At 39.9% G+C, this 12,570-nt stretch overlaps 1 pseudogene; it reads right to left on the reverse strand.

Moving 5' to 3' along the window:
* Positions 1–1,337: 1,337 nt before the first annotated feature.
* Positions 1,338–7,709, reverse strand: LOC137079348 (F-box only protein 6-like; annotated as a pseudogene).
* Between the last annotated feature and the right edge of the window lie 4,861 nt (positions 7,710–12,570).

Raw genomic sequence — 12,570 nt, forward strand, 5'->3', positions numbered from 1 at the left:
CTTCAGTGTGGAAAAATAAAGGACACCCATGCACGTTCACGGACCAGTTAACTGGTTTCAGTTTAACCAGTTATTCTATTCCACTAATCACTTTACTGACAAGTCATACATTCAAAAATGTTTAATTTTCTTTATCAATTTATTATTATGACTATATTATTATGTAATTATTTTCCCATTTTTATCTCAATATATATATATTTAATCTGAATTTATATAACTTTATATGACAGGATTATTAATTATGTACGATTAATATAGCGTAGCTAAATTCTAAATTAATAACAGTAATTAGGCTATAGTCTATGATTGATCTGTCTAAAGTCTAGACAATATAATAATTATGTCTGCCAAGCTCTGATAATGTATGGAATATTCAAATCACCCTGTTCTATGTAATGACCCATCTAATGTTAGATGCTATAATATACAATGCTTTTTCTGTATTTACAGGAGCTGGTGTTAAGAGCACACTGGAAGAGACAAAGAGAGTCTTACATCTGCCCCCAGTCCCATCCCATGCAATCAAATGTTGATGACGACGGCTCTACATCTAAAAACGTTGCCTCTGTTGGAACACAGTGGGTGTCTGATACCATGGCTCCCCAAAGAAACAAGGACCACAAAACCAGAGGCATTTAAGCAACATTATCCCAATGCCAATCTTAGACTGCAGTGAAAGCAAAATCCAAAAACCAAGAAACGTAGAATCAATGTCCAAATCATACAGCCACTACTATGCTTACAACACTACCAAATATTTATTGGCTATCGCACCTTATTCTGGTCTAGTAATGTTTATATCATTGTGTTTATAGATTAAGTGTTGTTGTTTTTTTTGTGTTTTTTTTTATTAGACTTGTATGAAAGACAAGTCAACTTGATAATTCCTCATTTCGCCAACAAAACAGCTGACTGAAGAAAAAGTCACATGCAGTCGCAGGATTGCAAATATAAGGATTCATGTTGAGCGTGCAATTAGGAGACTGAAAGTATACAAGGTGATGTCACAAACCCTGCCTATAAACTTTATGCCAAAGATTGATAACATTCTGCATATATGTGCAGCTTTAGTGAATTTGCATGGTGATCTTATCCGTGAAGAAGATAATTAAATAATGCCCAGACTGTTGTGTGTAATCAAATTTGTACATTATATGTATTTAATCTACTTTTTTTATTCTAAAAACTAGTTATCTCAATGTTTTCTGTTTTTGTGTCCTATGTGTATATATATATATATATATATATATATATATATATATATATATATATATATATATATATATATATATATATATATATATTAAATAAATTGAATAAAACATACCATAGCCTACATTGTGCAACTTGCAGTGAACCTGCAATCAAGGAACTATAAAATAAATGTAAAACTTTGAACGTTCCTTGAGACATTGTCTAAACTTTTTTTTTGCCCCCCTACATGTCAGGATCTGCACTAAGCTCTTTTGACAATATGTTGGTATTTGTCATTCAGTTTGAGTCGTCCAGCAATTAATTCATCCACTACTCTAGGAAGCATCACAGAAAAGTAAAAGTGCCTGAGACGAGTAACCTGTTCTGTTAAATGCTCTGCATCATATGGTACATCTATTAGAAAATGGTCCAATGGAGACCAGACAAGTAGTTTTGCCAATCTCAGCCCAGTGCAAAACATGCCTAATTGTATCGGTCTGTAGTAGCCCCTAACACCTGTTCCTCTGTAATTCAGGCTTCCCATCAACAACTTTGATGTCACTATTACTCATACTGAAATGTTTAGCTAGTGAGGTGGGGTTTTTTTTAGGGACAGGGCACTTTACTTCCAGAAGTTCCATACCATTTATTACATACTTTGTCAAGCTGACCCTGGTACCTGAGAGGAACACCTGTAGACCTTTTTCGACAAGGTTTCGAGCTATTGCCTCTTTCTTACTCCCATACTTTGTAGCTGCATTACCCCGAAAGGTAGGGAAGAGATGCTCTCTCATAAATGTATCAGGATTTGTTGTTGTTCGTACTGGTACACCTTTAGCTGAACTAGAAGTGATCCTTCTAAAAAAAAATATGGAGACTGCAACTTCATCCGTTTCCGCTGAGCAGAGTTGAAGCTTTCAGACGGCCTGCACGGTGCTGATATCTTGGGATCGGAGTCTGCACAGTAGTGATTTCGGGACCGGAGTTGTGCAGTAGAGAGCAGGAAGTACAGCTGCGATATCAAAAGCCCGCCCAAACTCTCACAGATGCAGAACAATTAATTATGTTGGTGTGAAATAAACAGTTATGGAAATGTCGAAATTAAAGCTAAATCTGCTCCCAAAAATTCAGAAAAAAGTCTGTTAGGCCCTGTTCAAACTGCAGGCAAAAGTGGCCCAAATCTGATTTTTTTGGGGGTCAAGTGACCAGGTCAGACTTCTTCAGATGTAGTGTGGACACTCAAATCTAGCCCAGATCTTCCCAGTATTTTTTCAAATCAGGTTTAGACCACATCCATATGTGGTCCTGAATCAGACCCAGATCTGACTTTTTCCAATGCGGCCGCAGTGTGAACAGCCATGGCACATTTGATGCAACTTTAACGTCAATTGATGTTGACATTGTCAAAATGATGCACCGGTGAGTTAGCCCTAGACACAACAGACACAGACAGTAATTTTAAAAACTTGTAGACGGATGTGTAGACGGATTTCGCATAATATGCGACGTCACCCGTAGATGGCGCGCCTCCGAGCCGATCTCAGCATGACCGAGCATGCAGTTTTTTTATAGTTATGGGGATGAAAATAAAGATATTCATGAGTACTTTTTGGAGTCAACAAAATGTAATACCTCATAAAATCGTGATTAAGACTTATTAATACCTTTTAAGGGTCTTAAAGGTCCCATTCTTCACGTGTTTTCGAAGCTTTGATTATGTTTACAGTGTGTAATATAACATGAGTTCATGTTTCGCGTGTAAAAAAAAACAAGTATTTTTCACACAATTTACTTATCTGTACAGCGCTGTTTCCTCTGTCCTAAAAACGGCCTGATGATTTCCTTGTTCTATGAAGTCCCTCCTTCAGAAATACGTAACGAGTTCTGATTGGGCCAGCGGGTCCCGTGTTGTGATTGGACAGCAGCTTAGCGCACTTTGCCCGGAAAGGTCCCGCCTCTTACCATAACGGGGAGATGCAAGCGCTGAATGCGCGCTCTTCTCCACGTGGGAGAGCAACAAGACCACGCCCCGTATTTTGCATGTTCTTGAGGGCGGAGGGTTAGTCAACAAATGGTTCTAGTGACGTCATTAAAGCAGGAAGTGCAGGGGTGTAGTCCAAACCGGCCGTTCGCTGTAAGCTTTGAAAGGGAACTTCTGTTAAATAAAATATCTCGCTTGGCATTGAATTTTGAGCTTTATAATTTTACATGTATTATTTATGCTCCAACAGCAACATTACACACTAACTAACGTTTGAAAGATGGAATCGCGAAGAACAGGACCTTTAATTTTCCCAACATGGATTTATCAACTTTTAATACTTTTTAAGACCCCCGCGTACACCATGATGGACAGAACACCACACTACTGTTAGTGACCCGTATTCCATAATGGCCTGCCCAGAACTGTGTATCCACCCCTCCATGAGTGAAACAAATATACCGAACCCCAGGTCCATAATCCTTAAAGACATGTGTCATCTGAAATAAAGCAGAGCAAACACAGGTGCAATGAGTCTTTGACCCTTAGTTTGATTATAGGAGAATAAGTAATTTCAGGCTGGAGACAAACTGCAAGCATGGCGTGAGCTTGGCGTCTCTGTTGCGTGTCAGCCGTGTGGCATTTTCTCTGTCTTTGCACACCAGAAGCGTGTCTGACACGGTGCTGCTGCTGCTGTTGATGCACAGGGAAGCCCTATACTTCATGTTAAACATAAATATAGTATAGCCTACTGATACAGAAAAGACAACGTCGGCTGTAGCCTATTGACCATACATATCTATGGTATTGACGGCAAAATAGGCTACAGAATATTTCATTCTGTATCAACAGATGCAATATTTCAAAATCGATATTATGTTGTTTTTTTATTATTATAATTAGGCCTGAATCTGCATTTATGTTAACCTAGAGACTTTCAAACACGAAAATGTCATTTATTAATATGTATTCATGTCAAAATGACATAAATATCTTTTCCTATTTATTTTGCCTGGAAACGCTTCCAACACGTTCGCGTGTCGCATGAAAAATAGGCCTGTTAACCTGTCAACCTGTTAACATGGGCCTGTTAACCTGTCAACCTGTTAACATGGGAGCCGAAATAAAATCAGACACGCCACGCAGCCGAGAGTTTACGGCACGCTTGCAGTGTGTCCCCGGCCTTATATTTACCTGACACCACGGCTCATTGTTCCACTGGTTAAACAAAACTTTTTCAGGCTCAAAGGTTTTGATGGGGTTTTTCTTCTTATCAAGCAACTCTACACACACTTCATATTGACACCCACAATCAAAGCGTGGCGCATACCTGCAGACAAGACATTTCATAATTGTGCTTTTGATATTTAGGCATCACTGGTACTGTGTACTTAAAGGGATAGTTCACCTAAAGGTTAAAATTGTGCTATCCTTAGTGTGGAATCAACACACACACACACACACACACACACACACACACACACACACACACACACACACACACACACACACACACACACACACACACACACACACACACACACACACACACATTTCAATATATATTATATGTTTTAAGGTTTGGAATGTTTTTAAAGGGGAACCTAATATGCACCTTTTTACAAGATTTAATGTAAGTCTCAGGTGGTGGTATATATGGTTTTCTGAGTGCAAACACTCGAAGCACACACACAGAAATTTGTCTATGAGACAGTGCGTCATTTGAGTGTTAAACAAAGTTCTCTTTCACGTCTTATTGCACTTTAACTGCCAAATAAACAGTTATGTCAAAACCCCACAAAGTTTACATAAACATGTATATATCTTTATTTGTATTGCTGCTGTTAAATGCTCTAGTGGGGAGATAAACATGGCGGACTGTGTACAGCTCACTCAGAGCGGGTCTACGATAATAGGGCAGAGTCCATCAGCAGTCGTGTCACAAAATCTAAAATTCTGCAAACAGCTGAACAGTGAACAGCTCAACAGTGTTGAGACACTGCTTATGATTTATGGGGATTATGTGGATTTTTACCAATATAGGGTGGTTGTGTACACGCACTGCTGACACATTTATTTTCAGACTCTATTTAAAAGTGAATTTTGCATAATAGGTACCCTTTAAAATGAAATTACACTTCATGCAGATTCTTGCAATGATAAAAACAACAAATGTAAAATATAAATATAAACATTATATTGCAACAAGGCATATGTGACACAGATAGACAGGTCACGTACAAAAAAATCATTACATAAAATATGAAATGCACCACCTAAGATACAGTAGCATGAAATGGGTGTTTGAGTGAACACTCACCAGTCTGATATTTTGATATGAGGTTGCAGCTGATCCATGAAAGCATCATCATAACCTTCTTCCTTCAAATCAATCAGCTGTCGCTTCAAACATAACCTGAGGATGACGAGGTTTATACGGGTGATTATGTAGATTGGCTTGATGATTGATGGAATTTTCTTGAAGGATCTAAAATATCAAACATACCCATAAGAGGTTACAAAACATTTGGTGACCGTTTCATCTGGAAATGGTTTTCCTATTTTCCTCGACCGCCCACTGGTCACCTCCATTGGATAAAATCAACCAGTCTTGAAGATTATCTAATAAGAACATCAGGGGAAAAATGGTGCAAACAGTCGCTTTTTACGGTGCATCCAGAAAGTATTCACAGCGCTTCACACACAAACACACTTAACTACCTACACACACACACACACACACACACACACACACACACACACACACACACACACACACACACACACACACACACACACAGAGTATTCACAGCCTTTGCTCTTCACTTGGTTGAAGCACCTTTTGCACCAATTACAGCCTCAAGTCTTTTTGAGTATGATGCTACAAGCTTGGCACACCTATTTTGGGGCCGTTTCTCCCATTCTTCTTTGCAGGACCTCTCAAGATGGAACCTGATGGAGCTTGAGAGGTCAAGCAACTATCAAGCTCAGCAGGGGAAAAAATGATCTACATGTTGGTGTTCTCCCAGTAACTACTTGTGCAGAAAGCTCCAATCAAAACTTATTCTGCGATTCCATGTGGGCTTTTTTAGAAACATCACAAAGACGATGCACCAGGATGCAGGATGTGACAGGATGCACCTGAGCTCAATTTTGAGTTTCATGACAAAGGCTGTGAATACTTATGCACATGTGTTTTGTTTTGTTTTTAAGCTAATACATGTGCAAAGATTTTAAACTAAATTCTTTCACAAAGGCATTATAGAGGTACTGTTTATAGAATTTTGAGGAAAATAATGAATTTAATCAATTTTGGAATAAGGCTGTAAAATAATAAAATGTAGAAAAAGTGACACGCTGTAAATACTTTCCAGATAAACCATTAACTGACAGGTATTGCACGGTCTTAATTATGTGGCTCACCTTCTGCGCTGGGATTCTTGATCAAGTTCCGTCTTTCCCTTATAAAGTAAAACAGTCGCCAGTCCTCTGGGGGTCTGGAAGCATCACGGGGCTGGATCCCCTCTCTCCGACAGCGCTCTTTCCAGTATGAAGCACTGTCCACCAGCTCCTTCCACTCATGACACACCAGCCGACAGACTCGCACCACCTGATGTGCAGGCAGGTTCAGTAGGATCTCCTCAACCACAGCTAGAGGAACATCTAGCTGCTGACCTGCACACTAACAGAGGAAGAAAAATTAGCTTTCAATTTGGAAAATCCAGCTGTGGAACATGTTTGCTGGTTGCTCGTTGGTCCAAAGTAGCATGTTCCACCCCAACCATTTTAAGAAGGTATGACCATCTGTTTATTGCTGGTCCATGGTCTACTTATCATAAGGCAAGTCACTCAATTTCAATACAGCATGGTTAAGTTATAATATGACGCTTATTCTCTATATAACTGAAACCAAGAAAACTTACTGAGTCTGATCTGGATACAAAGTCCCTAACACGAATGTGCCCGCTCTGTGAATGACCCATTCTTGGGTTTTTTATAGGACATTTGATTTCTTCAAGTCGTTTACGTGTCTGGGACCCACGGGTGTAAACACGGAAGTTCTCATAGCATGACGATGATGCAGTAAAAAAACCTGAAAGGCAACATTCGCATTAGTTATGTCAGACCTCGTTCTTCTAACCATTGAGAGACTCTTGTTGCAGCAGCACAGCACATCTGCTTCTGTAATATAATATGTCTGGCAGTGGACTATTTGAGTGGCTGGTTCACAATGACAGCTATACACTTTGTTCCAGTTTATCTCATCAGTCAGACGCAGCATTCTAGACTTCAGAACCCAATGAATCAGTATAATCCTTACAGTTAGTAATCCGCATAGTCACATGTTTAACGAGATTCCAAACCGAAAGTAATATTACAGTAAACGTTATAGCCCCGCCCGCAATCTTCTTCTATTTTACTTGCGGGCTACAAACCAACTTTAAAGGTATGCCGCCATCTACTGTATCGGACAGTAGATGTCCGATACAGCACATCTACTGCCCCTCCCCATATTGCCATTTCAACTATAGCCCCGTTTCCACCAAAATGCTGCTTGATCTAGACCAATCAGCATGTTCAACGCCCAAGTGCCGCCCTCGAAAGTTCCTGAACTTTGAAAAAGTACTACCTCGCGAGTAGTGACAGGGCCGTTTGGAGGGGGAAATATTTACCCGGAACTTCATTTAGACCCTGGTTCCTGCGGTCTAAACACACGAAGTACCACCCAAAGTTCCTGGTTCCTGGGTAAGGGTAAAGTTCCTGCGGTGGAAAAGGGGCTAATGACAACAGCTCAACAAAAAACATGGAATCAAACTATGTGAGCTTGCGACCGAAAACTTTTTATATTATTTTACATTTGATTTTGTTTATTTCTAAAGAACTCTTTATTTGGTGCACTTTAAATGGATAAATGTAAATTCTGTCATCATTTGCTCGTCCTCATGTTCCAACCCTGAATGAGTTTCTTTGTTCTGCTGAACACAAAGGAAGATTTTGAAGAAAGCTTGTACCAGACTAGCCTAGAATCTAGACGCACTAGCCGCTAGCGGCAGCAAATCTAATCTGCCGCCTTACGAAACAAAAATATATTGCAGTATATTGGAAAATATCATGCAATACATTAGGCAATATATTCACATATATGGGATTTAATATTTATATTCTCCAATATATTGCAATATGAAAGCGGCAATCATTTGTATATTTTGCAATATATTACAGGAATATATATATATATATATATATATATATATATATATATATATATATTGTATAATACCATCAAATATTATCCCATGTATTTATAATATATTATAATATATTTCAAATAATATATTGGTAAATATATTTTCCTTTCTAGCAACTTTTAATACATGTCTGAGCTGTAAAAACCAAACTCTGGTCAGGCCAATCGCATCGTGTATATGTCGGTGGGCGGGGCTTAACAATGACGGAAAAGTTGCGTTTGGTGCTACTAGTAAACAAGGGGGTAATCTAGCGCTCGGAAAGCGTTCCACCCATAGGGGCTGCCATTGCTAACCAAGCCATCACCTGCTGTTAGCATCCCATTGACTCCCATTCATTTTTGAGTCACTTTGACAGTGAATAACTTTACATCTGAGACGTTTAAAGACTCCATTTGTCCATTGTTTATTTCTAAAGAAACACGACAATGCATAAAAGGCTCCGTTACCTTGTATCTTACACTATCGCCCCGTAGAAGCTGTTTTTGTAAAAATAGGCTAACGATTGCGTCATAACCAACGCGACTCTGTCGCACAGTTGAGAAATTACCGTATAGACCTGAGGAGACGCTCACAGGCAATCTTTACTGTCTATGAGACAGTCGGGGGGACGTGGAGACATAAAGTCTGATAAAGTCAAGGGGGAAGAATGGGGAGAAGCCCATAGTGAGCCAAAAGCAACGGGAGAAAATATTTAAACAACGTGATTCAGATTTTCCTTTCCACAACTACTAGAAGACCTACAGCTGTCAGACCGGAGGCTCACGTCACATCTACGTCCTCAAGCTCAGTCTGAGCCTGCGCAGTTCGCTCAGCCATCAGGAAGTGAGTGCTCCTAGGTTGACTTCACTGAACGCCGTAGAAGTCAATGGGAACGCTCCGTCCATTTCTTTTACTGTCTATGCTAGTAAACACAGAAGTTGGCTAACGGCGGTCTTTCAAATCAGCTTTAACCACGACTCTGGAAGACTTGGAGTTAAGCTTTTCTCTCAGAAAAGAACGGCACTGAAATCATTCTTAAAAAGGGAAGATGTGTTCGGAGTTTTACCGACTGGATATGACGAAAGTTTAATCTACTAGCTCTGCTTCACGTTGCTCTGGTTGGTTGTAGCGCTATCCTATTGCGTGCAGAGGGAGTTTGAAAGATTGAGATCCCCTCGGATTGAGCCCTGTCAATGGTGAGTTTCTAGACCAACAGATGTGGGTCTGGCTTGTCAGGATAGTACCAGGCTGCTTTGGGAGAACCATTGACTTCCATAGTAGGATGTTTCTTCCTATGTATTCAACATAACGAAGACATTTATACCGGTTTGGAACAACTTGAGGGTGAGTAAATACATTAACAGAATTTTAATTTTTGGGTGCACTGTCTCTGCATGTTATTCTAAACCACTAAGTCTTAAATTCAAAAATGTTTAATTTTCTTTATTAATTTATTATTATGACTATATTATTATGTAATTATTTTCCCATTTTTATCTAAACATATATTTTTTAAATGTCAAACTTTATATGACAGGATTATTAATTATATATGATTAATAGCCTATAGCTAAATTATAAATTAATAAGATTAATTATGCTATAATCTATTAATTAATCTGTCTAATGTCTAGTAAATATAACAATTCTGTCTGCCAAGCTCTGATAATGTATGGAATATGATATTAATATACTGTAAAGGACAGGCTCTGGATGCAAGCGCAAAAGACGCTTTAATACCCAAGTTCACAGTCACACTGATAAGTACACACAAACACAACACAGGCGGGTCAGATGGGTCAACAAGCACGATGGTGGTGACGTAGGGACCTCGGTGGGCAGACGGTGATGGTGTAGATCCAGGAGAGTGATTCCGCGTGAAGGTGCCCTTGATCCCAGTGCTGAGTGAATGATCCAGATGAAACACATGACGAAGAACAGGAAATAATCCAGGAACCAGACAACAGCAACAGATACTAGGGCAGGAACACACCAGGGAAACTACAATGATCTGACAACATGAGACACCAGTTACTGCACATATAAAGACACACAATTATGAAAACCAGCTGGCGCTGCTGATCTGTGACCACGCCCTAAAACACAACACAAGACGAGATAGAGACAGCGGATTCATGAACCATGACATAAAACCTCTTCTCTAGGAATGCCTCCTGGTATTCCCAGACGGACTTACCTGTCGATTGTAACCATCGATCAGGGAGTGATCCAGAATGTCTCTAGCAGGAACCCAACTTCTCTCCTCCAGACCGTAACCTTCCCAGTCCACCAAGTATTGAAATCTGTGTCCCCTCCTTCTTGAATCCAGAATACGGTTAACCGAATATGTAGGTTCCCCATCTATGAGACGCGGAGGGGGAGGAACCGGGACTGGCGGATTAATATGTGCATGAAACACAGGCTTTATTTTAGACACATGGAAGGCGGGGTGAATTCTCCTGTACGCAGGAGGAAGTTTGAGTCAGACTGCCACCATACTAATGATCTTGGTGAAAGGAAACGGGCCAATACATTTCTGAGCAAGCTTATTAGATACGGATCGGAGAGGAATGTTCTTAGTAGAAAGCCACACCTTTTGACTAACAACATATATCGGAGACATTGACCGGTGGCGATCGGCCTTAGCCTTGGTGTGTGTTCCTACTTGGAGAAGAGTCTCACGGGCTCTGCTTCAGGTGTGACGGCACCTCTGGATGAAGGCGTGAGTGGAGGGGACCGCGACCTCGGATTCTAAACTGGGAAAAACTGGTGGCTGGTAACCTAAGCTACATTGAAACAGAGATAGGCCAGTGGATGACACTGGTAATTAATTGTGAGCGTACTCCACCATTGAGAGCTGCTGACTCCAGGAGGAAGGATTCCTGGAAACCAAACATCGCAACACACTCTCCAAATCTTGGTTGGCTCTCTCGGTTTGACCATTGCTCTGAGGATGAAATTCCGAAGATAAACTGACACTCGCCCCCAGAAGTTTACAAAACTCTCGCCAAAATTTGGACACAAACTGGGGACCCCTGTCAGACACCACGTCCATCGGGAGGCCATGTAATTGAAAGACGTGATCAATGACAGTAACCGCTCTCTCCTTAGCTGAGGGTAATTTGCCTTTGAAAATCGGTCCACAACTATCACTAGTATCTATCACTTTGTCAATTGGCTTTGGTGTCAGTGCACTAGTAAAGTAAAGTTGAGACTTCTGACTTTTCTGACATTTTGATGTACCAAACCATGAGAAAGTGGACACTGCACCAGAGATGATTATGAGTAACCTAACCAAACATCCGTAATAGCTTCAGATACTGTCTCAGTTGAAACATGATTATATTATATCTGGAATACCATTATCTGTCTCAATAGAGGATATCTAAACAGAACTGAAAGGAGGAAAGGTGATGCTAAAAGAGCTGAAACGTTGACAGTAATCATTAATTTTGAAAAGCAAAAAAACCCTAAATAACGACTTATATAGTGATGGGCTGATTTCAAAACAAAGATTTGAACCGTTATGAATCAGCTGATTCATAACGCTTCAAATCTGTGTTTTGAAATCGCGATTCATGATTCTGATTTTTTTTGCACAAAAACGATTCTTGTCGCGTCATAAAATTATTGTAGAGTCACTGTAGTGAGATGGGCTTTGTAACGCCGTCTTTAGTGCCTTTTATAGGTCTTGAGAGAGGAAATGATGTTGGTGTCAATGAAGGCCTTTCTGAGCCATCGGATTTCAACAAAAATATCTTCATCTGTGTTCTGAAGATAAGCGGAGCTCTTACGGGTGTCGAACGACATTAGGTAATTATTGTTATTATTGACAGAATTTTCCTTTTTGGGTGAACTAAACCTTTAATAAACACAAACTGGTAAGTAGCAAATGTATGTATTATTTTATCACGAGATTTTGTCTCACATCCTACCATTGCTGTACCCCTCTTCATTTCTGTTTTTAGTGTATTTTTGTGGCAGAATTACAGTGCCACACACTAGCCTGGCATGCATACTACATCGGTTTGAGTCAGTTTCAGTGGTTTTGTGTGTACGCAGATATTTTTTGAGACAAGGAAAAAAAAAAGATTTGATAGGGAAATCTCTGACTTCGTGTGGATGTCAGAATAAGTTTCAAATGTCTCAGATGTTGTGGGTGGG

Source organism: Pseudorasbora parva, chromosome 6 (assembly GCF_024679245.1).
Source record: "Pseudorasbora parva isolate DD20220531a chromosome 6, ASM2467924v1, whole genome shotgun sequence".
In the NCBI taxonomy this organism is placed as follows: Eukaryota; Metazoa; Chordata; class Actinopteri; order Cypriniformes; family Gobionidae; genus Pseudorasbora; species Pseudorasbora parva.